Source organism: Sus scrofa, chromosome X (assembly GCF_054392235.1).
Source record: "Sus scrofa isolate SSC_HxYL_T2T_F1_AM1 chromosome X, Sscrofa_HxYL_maternal_Yorkshire_Landrace_v2.0, whole genome shotgun sequence".
Lineage (NCBI taxonomy): Eukaryota > Metazoa > Chordata > Mammalia > Artiodactyla > Suidae > Sus > Sus scrofa.
Window position 1 is genome coordinate 78,902,294 of NC_139401.1, and position 16,611 is coordinate 78,918,904.

At 37.2% G+C, this 16,611-nt stretch overlaps 1 protein-coding gene and 1 long non-coding RNA gene across 4 annotated transcripts in view; both read right to left on the bottom strand.

Annotated features, from left to right (window-relative positions):
* The window catches only part of CHM (CHM Rab escort protein), a 192,069-nt gene that overhangs the window by 84,755 nt on the left and 90,703 nt on the right, over positions 1–16,611 (bottom strand). The gene's annotated exons all lie outside the window — the stretch shown is intronic.
* Positions 11,316–13,609, bottom strand: LOC146394678 (uncharacterized). The gene is made up of 2 exons (XR_014835866.1): positions 12,881–13,609; positions 11,316–12,597 (listed from the first exon to the last, which is right to left on the bottom strand). It is a non-coding gene; the product is annotated as an uncharacterized LOC146394678 (long non-coding RNA).

A 16,611-nucleotide genomic window follows, 5' to 3' on the forward strand; every position in this document is an offset into this window, starting at 1 on the left:
CTGAGAGGGAGCTGTGAAAGAGAAAAGGAACCCACATCCTGGAAGGCCAGCTAACTGACAGGGAGATCAGTCGAGATGGAGGGACCTCAAACTCGCCAAGAAAAGTGTAGCATCTGGACTGAGGAGGGCAAGGTAACGTGAAAGCCGCAAGGATCATCTGCACCACTGCCCTGGACACCACAGCCTGAGAAGTGTGGGCAGGGGCTAGGTGCTGAGGCTCAAGCTCTGGAGGTCAGTTCCGGGGAGAGGACTAGGGTTGGCTGTGTGGGGACAGCCTGAGGGGCTAGAGATTGGTGTGCCACAGGCTAGGGAGTGGTGTGCTATGGGCTGGGGAGTGGAATGTCAGAGCTGAGGGAACCCAGGAGGAGGTCTGAGCCTGCAGGATAACCAAAGTGTCAGTGTTGGGAGGACAAGAGGAAGAGGGGTGGCTGCAATAGGAATTTCCCTGCACACATCCAGACTCTCAGAGGGTAGGGTGCCTCTGGTGCAGGCTATGGGTGGTGAGAAGCCATGTGCTTGGGCTACAGGAGACCGGGCAATTTTTATGTGGGCTACGGGTGGCTGGGCAACTCTTCTATGGGCAAAAGGCAGTGGGGAGCTAGTGCGACATGGTGCCTCTTGCAAGATCTACAGGCAGCAGGGACGGACTGTGACAGTTGTCTTGGAGGCCAGAGGGAGGTGTTGCCTGCCACCACAGGGAGGTTGTGAGTGGGCTGCACCTGCGGCCCCAGTCACTTCAGAGGTGGGCAAAAAAGAAAAAAAAGGGGGCATTGCAACCAAGCATGACCTGTTGTTGCTCTCACTCCCCTGGGAACACACACACCCTGTTGTTGCCACAGCTAAATGCTTTGGTCAGCACCAAGACACTTGATCACTGTACCTTCCCAAGACTCTACAACTAGGAACAGCTGGTGCTGCACCTCCTGCGTGGGCTAAGAGGGATGGGGAGCTTCTCGCACGGTCTACAGGTGGCAGGGGCAAACCACCACATTTATCTCTGACTCCAAAGGCGGGTGTGGCCTACCACCACTACGAGTCCATGAACAGGCACCACTTGCAGCTGCAATCACCTCAGAATGGGCCACAGAGGAGGGCATTGCCACCAAAGACCACATGCTGTTACTCTCACTCTCTTGGGAGCACACCCACCCTGCAGCTGCCACTGCTAAACTCTTTAGGCAGTGCCCAGACGCTTGATCACTAACTCTTCCCAGGAACCTACAAATAGGAGCAGACTTTGTAGCACCTCCTGCGTGGACTATGCAGGATGGGGTGCTTCTTGCATGGTCTACAGGTGGTGGAGGCAAACTGCCACAGTTATCTCTGACTCCAGAAGTGGGCATGGCCTGCTACCACTAGGACTCCATGAACAGGCATCACTTGAGGTCCCGATCACCTCAGAGGAGGGCACTGTGATTGAACACTACCTGTTGTTGCTCTCAATGCCCTGGGAACTGATGCACCCTGCTGCTGCCACTGCTCAAATGTTCTGGGCACCTCATAAATCTGCCTAAGGCTCATTACCATTTCCCAGGGCCCTGCAACTAGGGGTAGCCTGTGCTACCTCCTGCAGATCCTTGCTGCTGTTAAGGGTCCAGCAACCAGGTACTGATTGCTAACCCTACCCATTGCCTCCCTCTCCACAGAAACACACTCAGTACCCTGGGTATAACAGCCTGTTCACACTGAAGAAAGAAACAGCAAGTATCCAAACTCCCACACCAAAAATAAATAGTAACCCCCACAAAATACCAAGGGGTGCTCTTGAATAGAAGTAACCCTACAAGACTACAGTTTGGCTTCTCCCTAAACTAACAGGAAAGGATAAACACAAGCAAGATGAAGCTCAGGAACCATTCCCAGTTAAAAGAACAGGAGAATTCACCTGAAGCAGAGAACAATGAAACAGACCTCTGCAGTCTGACTGACACTGAGCTCTAAAGGGAGATAGTGAAAATACTGAAGGAATTAAGGCTGAATACCAAGGAATTAAGAGTGGATATGAATAATAATGCAGATTATTTTAGAATGGAACTAGAAAATATAAGGAGGAACATAGAGAAATTAGAAAATTCATTTGCAGATATGCAATCTAAGCTAAAGGCACTAAAGAGCAGAATGAACAATGCAGAGGAATGAATTAGTGATGTGAAAGACAAAATAATGGAAATCACCCAATCAGGACAGCAGACAGAAAAGCAAATGAATAAACATGAAAGCAATATAAGAGATTTACGGGATAATGTAAAGTGGGCCAATCTACGCATAATAGGAATTCCAGAAGGAGAAGAAAAAGAAAAGGGGATTGAAAATATATTTGAAGAAATTATGTCTGAAAACATTCCAAATTTAAGGGAAAGTGATATCAAGATACAGGAAGCTTGGAGGGCCTTAAACAAGTTGAACCCAAAAAGGCCCACAGCAAGACATATTATAATAAAAATGGCATAAGTTAAAGAGAGGATTCTAAAGGCAGCAAGAGAAAAACAAAGTGTTAATTACAAGGGAATCCTCATAAGGCTATCACCTGATTTCTCTACAGAAATATAACAGTTCAGAAGAGAGGGGCAAGATATATTCCAAGTTCCAAAAGGAAAAAATCCAAACCCTAGAATACTCTATCTAGCAAGAATATCATTTAAAATAGAAGGGGAAATAAAGAATTTCTCCAACAAACAAAAGCTAAAAGAGTAAAGCAATACCAAACCATTCTAAAAGAAATACGGAAAAGGCTTCTCTAAATAAAAAAAGAAGCAGGAAAAATCGGATGGAGGAAAACCACAACTGGAAAGCAATCTCTTAAATAAGCCAGCATACAAATCTAAAAGTGGGGAAAAAATTATTGTAAAAGTGATAATAAACACAAGGGACAGCAAAAGGCCAAGCATGAAGATGTAAAAAAGGACTTCAAAATAATAGAATGTGGGGGAGGAAAGTAAGAAAATCTAGAATCTTTTTTTTTTTTTTAAATAATGTGTTGGAGCCTATATGACTATCAGGCTAAAGCAAGCAGATACAGGAAGGGGTTAACATTCTTAAAAAACAGGGAAACCACAAATCAAAACTAAACATTACATTCACAAAAACTAAAAAGAAGACTACACAAGCATAAAATAAATGGAAATCATCCAACCAAAAAAGAAAGGAAGAAAGGAGAAACACACAATCAATTGGAAAACAAGGTTTAACGTGGCAATAAATACCTTAAATGTCAATGGACTGAATGCTCCAATCAAAAGATAAAGAGTGGCAGATTGGATAAAAAAGCAAAAACCTACATACAATCTGCTGTGTAGAAGAGACACACCTTAGGGCAAAGGACACATATAGATTGAAAGTGAGTGGATGGGAAAAGATATCTTATGCCACGGAAAAGACAGGAAAGCAGGAGTTGCAATACTCATATCAAACAAAATAGACTTTAAAATGAAGGCCATAAAAAAGACAAAAAAGTGCACTATTTAATGGTAAAGGATCCATTCAAGAAGAGGATATTACAATCATCAATATATATTCCCGTAATGTAGGAGCACCCAGATACCTACAATAAATACTAATAGATTTAAAAGGAGAAATTGATGGGAATAGAATTATAGTAGGAGACTTTAACACCCCACTCACATTGATGGACAGATCCTCTAGACAGAAAATCAATAAGGCAACTGAGATCCTAAATGACACAATAGAAAATTAGACTTCATTGACATTTTCAGGATATTACATCCCAAAAAATCAGAATATACATTCTTCTCAAGTGCATACAGAAATTTCTCAAGGATCAATCACATACTAGGGCACAAAGGTAACCTCAACAAATTTAAGAGTATAGAAATTATTTCAAGTAACTTCTCCAGCCACAATGGCATGAAGCAAGAGAGCAACCACAGGAAAAGAAATGAGAAAAAACTGACTACATAGAGACTGAACAACATGCTACTAATAAACCAATGGGTCAATGACGAAATTAAAAAAACAACTCGAGACAAATGAAAACGAAGACACAACCATTCAAAATCTATGGGGATGCTGCAAAAGCCGTGCTTAGAGGGAAATTCATAGCAATACAGGCTTTCCTCAGAAAAGAAGCAAAATCTCAAATCAACAATTTAACCGACCACCTAAATGAATTAGAAAAAGAACAAACAGAAGCTAAAGTCAGCAAAAGGAAGAAAATCATAAAAATCAGAGAGGAAATCAATAAAACAGAGATTCAAAAAAAAAAAAAGAAAAAAATCAATTAAACCAACAGCTGGTTCTTTGGAAGGGTAAACAAAATTGACAACCAATGGCCAGACTCACCAACAGGAGGAGAGAAAAAAACCCAAATAAACAAAATAAGAAATGAAAAAGGAGAAATCACAACGGATACTGAAGAAATACAAAAAAACAGAAAAGATTACTATGAACAAGTGTATGCAAACAAATTTGACAACCTAGAAGAAATGGGCAACTTTCTAGAGACTTATAGCCTGCCAAAACTCAATCAAGAAGAAATAGATCAACTGAACAGAACAATCACTAGAAATGATATTGAATATTTCATAAAAACACTCCCTGCAAATAAAAGTCCAGGACCAGATGGCTTCACAGGTGAATTCTATCAAACATATAAAGAGGAACTTATACCCATCCTCCTTAAACTTTTTCAAAAGGTTGAAGAAGAAGGAACATTCCCAAAAACATTCTATGATGCCACCATCATCCTAATTCCAAAACCAGACAAAGACACCACCAAAAAAGAAAACTATAGACCAGTATCGTTGATAAATACAGATGCAAAAATTCTCAACAAAATATTAGCCAACCAAATCCAACAACACATAAAAAGATCATACACAATGACCAAGTGGGAATCATCCCAGGTTCAAAAAGATGTTTCAACATATGCAAATCAATCGATGTCATGCAGCACATTAACAAAAGTCGAAAACCACATGATATCTCAATAGATGCAGGAAAAGCATTTGACAAAATCCAATACCCATTCATGATAAAAACTCTTTCTAAAGTGGGTATAGAGGAAACATACCTGAACATAATAAAAATCATTTGCAACAAACCCACAGTAAATATAATACTCAATGGAGAAAAGCTAAAAGCCTTCCCACTAAAATCTCAAACAAGACAAGGAAGCCCACTCTCACCACTGTTATTCAACATAGCATTGGAAGTCCTAGCCACAGTGATCAGACAAACAAAGAAACAAGTTATCCAAATTGGAAGAGAAGACTTAAAATTGTCACTGTATACAGATAACATGGCACTATATACAGAAAACTCTAAGGACTCAATCCAAAACTTCTCAAACTGATCAACATATTCAGCAACGTAGCAGGATATAAATTAACATTCAGAAAACAGTCGCATTTCTGTATACTAACAATGAAATATTAGAAAAGGAATTAAAAAATACAATACTTTTTTTTTAAATTGCACACTAAAAATAAAATGCCTGGGAATAAACCTGACCAAGGAGGTAAAAGACTTGTATGCTGAGAACAAAAACCAAGCAAGAGTTATAACTCTCCCAGACTTCAGGCAATACTACAAAGCCATAGTAATCAAGACAGAGTGGTACTGATATCAAAATAGACAGACAGACCAATGGAACAGAATAGAGAACCCAGAAATAAACCCTGACATCTATGGTCAATTAATCTTTGACAAAGGAGGCAAGAATACACAATGGGAAAAAGACAGTCTTTGCAGCAAGTGTTGCTGGGAAAACTGGAAAGCTGCATGTAAATCAATGAAACTGGAACACACCCTCACACCATGCACCAAAATAAATCAAAATGGCTAAAAGACATAAACATAAGATAAGATGACATCAAACTCCTGGAAGAAAACATTGGCAAACCGTTCTCTGACATCGGCTTTACAAATGTTTTATCAGGTCAGTCTCCCAAAGCAACAGAAATAAAGCAAAAATAAACCAATGAGACCTAATCAAACTGACAAGCTTTTGCACAGGGAAGGACACCATTAAAAAGAAAGACAACTTACAGAATGGGAGAAAAAAGTTTCAAATGATGCAAGTGACAACGGCTTAATCTCTAAAATATACAAACACCTTATACAACTCAACAACAAAAAAGCCAACAACCCAATTGAAAAACAGGCAAAAGACCTGAATAGACATTTCTCTGAAGAAGATATACAGATGGCCAACAAGCACATGAAAAAATGCTCAACATCCCTGATTATTAGAGAAATGCAAATCAAAACTACTATGAGGTACCACCTCACACCAGTCAGAATGGCCATCATTAATAAGCCCACAAATAACAAATGCTGGAGAGGGTGTGGAGAAAAGGGAACCCTCCTATCCTGTTGGTGGGAATGTAATTTTTTACAACCACTATGGAAAACAGTATGGAGGGACCTTAGAAAACTAAATATAGAACTACCATCTGACCCAGCAATCCCAAACTTGGGCATATATCTGGACAAATCTTTCCTTGAAAAAGACACATGCACCCACATGTTCATTGCAGCACTATTCACAATAGCCAAGACATGGAAACAACCTAAATGTCCTTCCACAGATGAGTGGGTTAAGAAGATGTGGTATATATACACAATGGAATACTACTCAGCCATCTAAAATAGAACAAAATAATGCCATTTGCAGCAACATGGATGGAACTAGAGACTCTCATACTAAGTGAAGTAAGTCAGAAAGAGAAAGACAAACACCATATGATATCACTTATATCTAGAATCTAATATACGGCATGAACAGTTCCGCAAAAAAGAAAATCATTGACATGGAGAATAGACTTGTGGTTGCCGAGGGGGAGGGGGAGGGAGTGAGACAGACTGGGAATTTGGGGCTAATAGATGCAAACGATTGCCTTTGGAATGGATAAACAATGAGATCCTGCTTATAGCACTTGGAACTATGTCTAGTCACTTTTGATGGAGCATGATAATGTGAGAAAAGAGAATGTATATATGTATGTGTGACTGGGTCACCTTGCTGTACAATAGAATATTGACAGAACACTGTAAACCAGGTATAATGGAAAAAAATAAAAATCATTGAAATGAAAAAAGAATGCAAATTTCCAGGCCCCACATCAGATATATAAGTCAGTAACTCTGGGTATAGGACCCAGTAATCTGTTGAAATCTGATGCACATGAAAGCTTGAGAAACAGTGCTCTATGATTTTTTGCAGTAATTCAAAAATACCTACTATTCATTCATTTATCCATCAAATACTTAATGAGTGACTAATATATACCAGGCATTACACTGAGGCAATTTTGTAAAATTTCCTAATATGGGGGCTTTAAAAAAATTACTAGTATATTCTGTAGACAAAAGTCTATTCAGGTGATTAAACTGAGGTCTGAAAACCTGCCACCTATTTTTGTAAATAAAGATTTTGGAACATAGCCATGTCCATTCTTTTATATATTATCTATAACTGCAAATAGTTTCTACCAAAACCATATGGCTTGCAAAAGCCTATACTGCTTACACCTGATGCTTTACAGAAAAAGTTTGTTGACCTAATGAGTTAGAACACAAATGTCAATCAGTCCTTAACTTGCTCTCATACTTGCCCTTGTGGCCTTCTATAACAGCAGCAGTAGCGAAGACAACAGCAGGAGTATTTATCATAACCACAGTAACAGTAAGAGTAATAAAACTTATAATTACTAAGCCAAGCCCTTGTTTAAGCACTAACTTTCTACATATTAATTCATTTTAATACTCACAATCTATGAGGCAGATACTACCACTACTATTTCCATGGGAAAAAAAAAATGAAGAAACTGGAGCAGAGAAGTTAAACAACTTAACCGATGATACACACCTAGTAATTGGTGAAACCAGGATTTTACTCCATTGGTCTGGCTCTACAATGTACACTCTTGTTCACTACACTAAACTTACTTCTCCTCCTCCACACCACTAGAGCACAGATAACTGCTTGCATCTATCCAAAGAGGTGCTTGCAAATTACAGTTCCATTAGCAATATTTCCATGTTTTCCCATCTCTCCCCTGTCTTTAGAGCCCAGAAGCACCTCTGTTATTCACTCTTTAGGACCTCTCCTCTTTTTCATAAGCTCTGAAGGAATGATTACCTGAGTAAAATAATAATGTTTTCTTTTATAAAAATATCCTAACAGTGGTTCTCAACCTGTATTATTAGGTCATGGATGTCTGTGCAATCTGATGAAACTCTGAATCTTTCTCATAAAGACATACCTTTTGTATATAAATTCTAAAGACCTATGGACCCTAGATTAACTTTTGGGATATTTCAGTGCAGCTCTATTCAGCTGAAACTCTATGCAGCTCTATTCAGGTAGCAAAAGAGTGGGCAGTGATCCACTAGGAAATTATTTCTTGCTTAACATATGATTTATTTATATACTCAATGTTCAATTAATAAATCTGTTTCTTTTTAATTTACTCTGGAAATATTTTAAACATTTAATTTCAAATATTTAAGGCATGATTCAGTAATCAAGTTTTAAACAAACATACATACATATCTGGACTGGTCAAATCTACCAATTAGACATAGGGCCCTATCTGGCATGTAGGTGTACTGTGTAGTTCTACCTATAACATTGTAGGAGGAAACCAAGGGGACTGGAAGCATCAAAGAGATAAATACTGACTAGTTCCCAAAATATATAAAATATAACTGCTACTGGGCTCATTTGCATTACAATTTATCAAACACAAACATACAAGTTATAGAGGTGGAAGGGAGACGGATTTGTTCGTGGTCTGTTTTTCCTTTTACCATTACCAGTCAGGTAAAATGTGGGAAGTTGACATAATTTCTTTATTCACCTAAACTGGTATTAGCTATTGGGCATACAATCAAAATATGGGCACAGAACACTGCAAGAATGGCCCTTATTCTCACCAATTTTTTTTTTTTTTTGGTTTGGAAAGTGACTCTGTATTGACAGTGAAAAAAGAAATCATAGCAAATTAAAAGGTGTTAAACCACATATATTTTAAAATCCCCCCAAATTATTAAAATATTTTATTAACAATGTTTTTATTATCTCCTTTTAATTTTTTCAGAAAATGTTCAGAAATTGTATAAGAAGTGAGTTGTGAAGAATGCACATTAGTAAATCTGGTTTCTAGCCTCAATCTCTCTCTCTCTCTCTCTCTCTCTCTGTTTTTTTTTTTTTTTTTTTTTCAACCACAGCAACACCCAATCTGACCACCTGCATCTGTGACCTACACCACAGCTCACAGGAACATTGGATCCTTAACCAACTGAGTGAGGCCAGAGATCGAACCCGCATCCTCATAGATACTAGTCAGGTTCATTACTGCTGAGCCACAATGGGAACTCCTCAATCTCTTTTTATTTTAACTTTCCTCATTTGTAAACTTAGACAAGCAGTCAAAACAATATAAAACCGTTTTACCAACTCTAATTTTTTTCTGTTAAATCACTAACAGAATAGTAGGGAGATTTTTACAAGAAGATAGATAAAGGAGAATACTGTTGGGGGGATGTATTGTTAAGGTATCTAGATCTGTAATCTAGCCCACATTTGTTGGGGTGAAGGGTAAGAACATGGGGGCCAGACCCTAAAAAGCCATTTAAACTTTGTTCCTTCTGACTTCACTTGCAGTTGAATTCATAAGCTCATAAAATTTTCCATCAGCATAATCTCTGGCTATTTTTAAGGCTTCTTGTGGTTTTCAAATATATTGGCCCATGTTAACAAACATCTCTTAGATTTCTGAAACTTCTCTCGATAAAAAAACTTGGTTATTACAGAATAAAATAAGCAGGTTACTTTGGTCTGAGGGATGTTTTCTCAAACCAAACAATATAACCTTCATTAAAGTGTATGCTTTGATCTTGGACTTTGGACTAAAGAAGGTACTTTTCTTAAGGAGAGAGAAAAGGACAAAACGACATAAAATACCTACAATTTAAATTAAAAAACAAATTCCATGGTTATGACAAAATCATACTAGCATCTATGTGGCCCATCTGGGGCATCCTTCTTTCTGTCATTACTTATTGAATGTATCAAATGGGAGATTCCTTTTCATGTCCTTCCATGCTATTCTTGTAATCTTGAGTAAGTTATTCATATGTTTTGGACTTCTCTTGTGTTTTTTCAGTCTCTTTTTAAAAGCTATAAGTTAATCAACATATATTCCACAATTTCCTGAGGTAGATCACACATCTATTCAATTTTCTATATACAATACTCAGGAAAACGCCATTTGAATACAAATACCTGGTACAACACACACACACACACACACACACAATTTATATTGCATGTTAAAAGTAAAATATACTCATTCTTTATGTTTTAACAATCCCAATACATTAAAGTAAAAAAGGGGAAAAAATCTGGGCCACTGCAAAATGGAAGACTAAATTACCAAGTAAACTATTGGTTAAATACTCTCTCTTTACAAAGAACAAGTAACAATCTCCGGGCAGTCTAGGTCTATTTATAAAAAAAAAAAAAAATGTAAGGGTACTGTTCCATTTCACAGGTTATGAAAACATGACACAGTATATGAAACCTATCCTATGAACTAGAATGTAGTTCTAAAGGCTACTATGTTACCAACCATATAGATAACAAAACAAATTAGTCGGTTAGAGCTTAAAAAGGACTTCTGTTTGGAAGATAAAGTATGAGAGTTTAAAAATCTACATACTGCATATATATCCTGCCTAGTGTGCCAGTAAAAATATTAACCAACTAATATACAGTAGGGAAAATTCTATGGCTTGCTAGAATAGAAAAATATATAGGTTTCAGGGACTTTTCTTCCAATATGGTCCAATTTACATATCCTGACATATTAATGGGTAGCAGGTAGTACAATAAATAAGCTTCATTTTTTTCTGCTTAAAAAAAAATCTACATATTTAAATTGAATAAAACCTCAAAGGGTATTTATTCATGAAAGTTATCTCTGTAGTTAAAATGTTATACTGTTTATGTGGAATTAATTTAGAATGCAAGGTTATGACTTACAAAAGTCTTTGAATCCTTCGCATAAATATGCATGCATGCCATTTATAACAGTAGCCTTGATGAGAACACACTGTAACTGGCTGTGAAAAACGCTTAAAAGGGTTATATTAAAACAGCATATAGAATGGTGGTTAGAAATCACAGAACAGGTGACACCTAATTCTGATAACCTGGTGATAAAAAATGTAGGTAGGCTATGATGTATAGATGGTGGAAGTATTGCTACCTTAGGATATAAAAAGAACAATATTTTTATGAAATTATAAAGCATTATGCAGGATCAAATATAAAATTAAAAGTCAATATCCCTAGGCCAAGTAAATGCATTTTTATTATAATTTATAAACACACAGACTCATATATAAAACATGTAGGAAGAACTCAGAGTTATCTTAATTACCAAAGAACCACCCCAAAGTTTAATATACTACTTCAAATGACACAGTCTATGTTGCTGTTTTTAAAATCTATCTACATAGACACATACACACACACACATTTAATTACATCATTTGACTTCATTTCAAACTGGAAAGAGGGAGATAAAATTTTTATAACCAACATTAAATATGAACCATACACAAAATACTGAGATAGGCTCTGCAGAGGATTAAAAAGATACAGAAGGCCAAAAAAACCTCAGCCTTAAGGAGGGTACAATCATCTTTGGGGAAAAGCATTTTATTTGTCTAGAATTCAACACTTAAGAGTCTCATTCAAATTGGTACAGGACAAACATGTGAAATTTTTAAATGTCTTTCCCCTTAAAAAGAGCGACAGGAGTTCCTATGGTGGCTCAGGGGTAACAAACGCCACTAGTATCCATGAAGTCACGGGTTTGAGCCCTGGCCTTGATCAGTGGGTTAAAGATCTGGCATTGCTATGAGCTGTGGTGTAGGTCACGGATGCGGCTCGGATCCCATGTTGCTGTGGTTGTGGCATAGGCTGGCAGCTGTAGTTCTGATTCAGCCCCTAGTCTGGGAACTTTCATATGCCATGGGTGTGGTGGCCCTAAAAAGACAAAAAAAAAATTAATGAACACTAAATATATATTTACAAAATGTATGAGTTATGATATAAGGATTTTGTGAAAAAATAGAATGAGGTTAAACATCCCATTTTCATAAAGTGCTGGTGAGGAAGGCAGTGAGCTTCCACTCACTCCCAAGTGGATCTGTTCATTCAGTCCCTATCCCTTACCCTAAAGTTCTATAGGAATAAGTAGCAAGTGAGAACACGAGAGAAAGCAGTGTGGCTCCTTTTGAATCAGGCAATGCCACAGGAAGAGGAAAAGAATGATTAAGAAAACCACAGAACTCCCCTCTTATTTTCAATTAATAGAAGGACCTCTGGTCCTAGGGGACATGACACTCCATTCATCTCTACTTTGGCAAATAACTGGAGAAGGAAGAGCAAGTTTGTCTGGAAATACACAAACCTATCTATCTTTCAGAAGTTAGTCACATTCAAATATATAAATAACATTCTTATAATCATTCATAAAGTCACATAGTTAAGAAATGTAGATTTGAGAATACCTACTTCCAGCAGTATATTGGACTAGATACTGTGGAGGGAACCTTCTCTTACTACCAAAAAGCTATTTCTTTGTTGTTGTTGTTGTTGTTATTGTTGCTATTTCTTGGGCCGCTCCCGCGGCATATGGAGGTTCCCAGGCTAGGGGTTGAATCGGAGCTGTAGCCACCAGCCTACGCCAGAGCCACAGCAACGTGGGATCCGAGCCGCGTCTGCAACCTACACCACAGCTCACGGCAACGCCGGATCGTTAACCCACTGAGCAAGGGCAGGGATCGAACCTGCAACCTCATGGTTCCTAGTCGGATTCGTTAACCACTGCGCCACGATGGGAACTCCCAAAAAGCTATTTCTTACATTAAACATAATTTTTACTGCACTGCTGAGAGTAAAAAAAACAACATAAATGTCCACAGGAAATCCCCAACCCCAAACACACAAACACACAGTACAAACAAACCCTGAGCTGAACTCAAAGCTTTGAGCAATAAACACTGAAATTAAATAACAACAACAAAACACAAGTCTTGTTGCCTGTATAAATGTGGGAGTTGGGAATTCCTGTCGTGGCGCAGTGGTTAACGAATCCGACTAGGAACCATGAGGTTGCAGGTTCGATCCTTGGCCTTGCTCAGTGGGTTAAGGATCTGGCCTTGCCGTGAGCTGTGGTGTAGGTTGCAGACGCGGCTCCGATCTCACGTTGCTGTGGCTCTGGCGTAGGCCGGCGGCTACAGCTCCGATTCGATCCCTAGCCTGGTAACCTCCATATGCCGCAGGAAATGGCCCGACAAAAAGACAAAAAAATAAAATAAAATAAATGTGGGAGTTGGATCTGGGGTTCCTTTATTAAATAAGGACCAACTGAAAGGAGTTAGAATGGGTCCCAAGTCTTACTGCCCTTCGGCTGAAGCAAAACACAAATAATCCTTGAAGGAAAGCATACTTAATTTGGATCAGATTTCCACAGATTAAAATCAATCAAAAATAAACCCTCAATCAAAAATAAGCATGGCACAAGGAAATAAACCTTAACATAAATCGATAGAAACAACACATGACAAAATATAAAATATCTGTATGTGAAAGAAATGAATAAGCAAAAGAGAATATCAAACAATGACAAGGAAGATTTGGGGGGAAAAAAGCAGAATATCTAAAAGATAAAAACACCGAAGTTAAAAAAGCATTAAACTGCAGATTAGTTACAAGTGGAAAGAATTAATAAATTGGAAAAAGAGATCTTAATAAGGTACCCGGAATGATAAAGAAACAAAATATGAAAGAGATATCAAAAATATGGAGGAGAGAACACTAAATTCTAAAGCATATCTTTTTGCAGTTCCAAAAAGGTGAGAAGAGAGGCAATGGATGAAAATATTTGCAAGATACTATCTGATAATTTTCCAAAATTATAAATTACAATTCACAGAGAGAGGAATTATAATGTAGTTGTTTGAACCATATGGAATTGTAGGTCAAAATGTTTTAATATTGTTAATTTCATATGGTTCAATTTACACTATGCTAGATAAATACAAAGGAACAAATACCTAAATTCACTGTAATGAAAATGTGGAACACCAAAGCAAACTATCATTTTTTCTTTTTGGCTGTACCCACAGCATATGGAAAGTTCTCAGGCCAAGGACTGAATATGAACCACAGCTGTGACCTACACTGCAGCTGTGGCAATGTCAAAACCTTAACCCACTGTGCCAGATGGGAGATCGAACCAGCGCCTCAGCAGCAATCTGAGCCACTGCAGAGACAATGCTTGATCCTTAACCCACTGCATCACAGTGGGAACTCCAAAAGCAAACTATCTTAAAAACAGCCTGAGAGAAAAGAGGTATCATTTACAAATAAATGACAATTAAGCCAACATCAAACTTTTCAATATCAAAAATGAAACACAAATGAAAGTAGAATAAAATTTTAAAGTACTGAGAGGAAAGAACTGCCAATCTAGAAATATTTACCTAACAAATATTCACTCAAGACAAAAAGGCACAAAAAAAGTCATTTTCAGATGCATGCAAACTAGAAGGCATTAACTAACCAGAACATAAACTATAGGAATTTTTAAATTATATACTTCAGAACGAAAGAACTAACTCTTATTAACTGGACTCATTTTGCTTGGCAAAAGACAGAGATTGTCAGATGAAATTAAAAATATGTAATAATATGTTATTTAGAACTCTAAATACAGTTGCAAAATGGAGACAGATATAACAGGCAAATACCAAAAAGTTGGAGTAGCTATTTGATATCAAAGTAGACTTTTTTATTTTTATTTTTTCATTTTTTTTAAGGCACACCCATGGCATATGGAATTTACCAGGCTAAGGGTCGAATCAGAGCTGTAGCTGCTGGCCTACACCACAGCCACAGCCACAGCCACAGCCATACAGGATCCAAGCCACATCTGTGACCTACACCACAGCTCACAGCAATGCCAGATCCTTAACCCACTAAGCAAGGCCAGGGATCAAACCTGCAGCCTCATGGATGCTAGTCAGATTCGTTAACTGCTGAGCCACGAAGGGAACTCCTCAAAACAGACTTTTAAATAAAGATGTTTTATTAGGGATGGAGAAAGTCAGCAGATAATACAAAATATTAAATTCATCAGGAAGATTAAACAATTATAAATCTGTATGATCTTAATAAATTGCCTCAAAATAAATATTAGGTAAAATTGATAGAATTATAGGGAGAAACTGACAAATCAAAAATCATAATGGGAGATTTCAAAATACATTACTCTGCTATTGATAGATCAATGAAAAACACTTCAATTAAAATAAAGTTTGAAAATTACAACTCAAAGTTTGACTTATCAGACTTCAAGACCAAGTAGAGAATCCTATACCCAACAACTAGATAAACACATTCTTCTTAAGCACACATAGAAAAATTACAAAAATTGATGACATACAAATCATAAAACAAAGTTCAAAGAATTAGTACTATAAATACATATTTTTTAGGCACAATAGAATAAATTAGACAGGAAGAGCAGAAAAATCAATCAGATTAACTATTTTAAATTAAAAAAGAATTTTTTGGCCATGGTGTGCAACAGTTTGATGTGGGATTTCAGTTCCCAGACCAGGAATTGAATCCGGGCTACAGTGGTGAAAGCTCCATGTCTTAGCTATTAGACCACCAGGGAACTCCCAGATTAGCTATTTCAAAACACATAACTCATGGGTCAATGAAGAAATCATAATGGAAATTAAGATAGCTAGGACTAAAAGATAACGAAAATAATATATCATAAGTGTATAAGATTCAAAACAATAGTTACAACTTTATCATTATAATGCTTATATCAGAAAATAAAAAAGTGAATATTTAACTCATGGGGTTTCAGCCTAAGAAGTGGCAACAGCAAGGGATGGGAGGGATAAGTTGAACAAAACCCAAAGAAAGCAAAATAAAGGAGATATTAAATACCAGAAATTAATGAACTAGGTCACAAAGATATAATAGAGAAAATCAAAATTCCAAAAAGTTGATTCTTTGAAAACATAATAGAGAGGCTGTGAAACTTATCCAAGGTTACACAACTAATAAATAGAGGAGCTAGCATTTAAATCTAGTCAATCTGTTTCCATAGTCCAGCTTCTTAATTACTATGCTCTACTACCCCCCAAAGTGCTAAGTATAAAAACAAAAAACTGCTATATTTGATTACAATAATCTTAATGACCTCCATGCATCATAAATACCACAAGGCAAGATACATACAATACATTCATCTGAGGAAAATTATTCAGAATATATTAAAAAAAACCTACAAATCAATAAGAAAAAGACAACCCAACAGATAAATGGGCAAAAGATATGAACAAGCATTTCCCAAAAGAGAAAACATGCATAGCCAATGATCATACCGGAAGGTGATCAATCTCATCAGTAATCCAAGAAATGCAAAATAAAAATACAATGTGATGATACTTTATGTGAGTTAGATTCAAAAAAATTAAAAAGTCTCATAACACCAAATGTTGGCAAAGATGTAGAGCTATGGGAACTCTTCAGTTCTGCTGGGGAAGGTA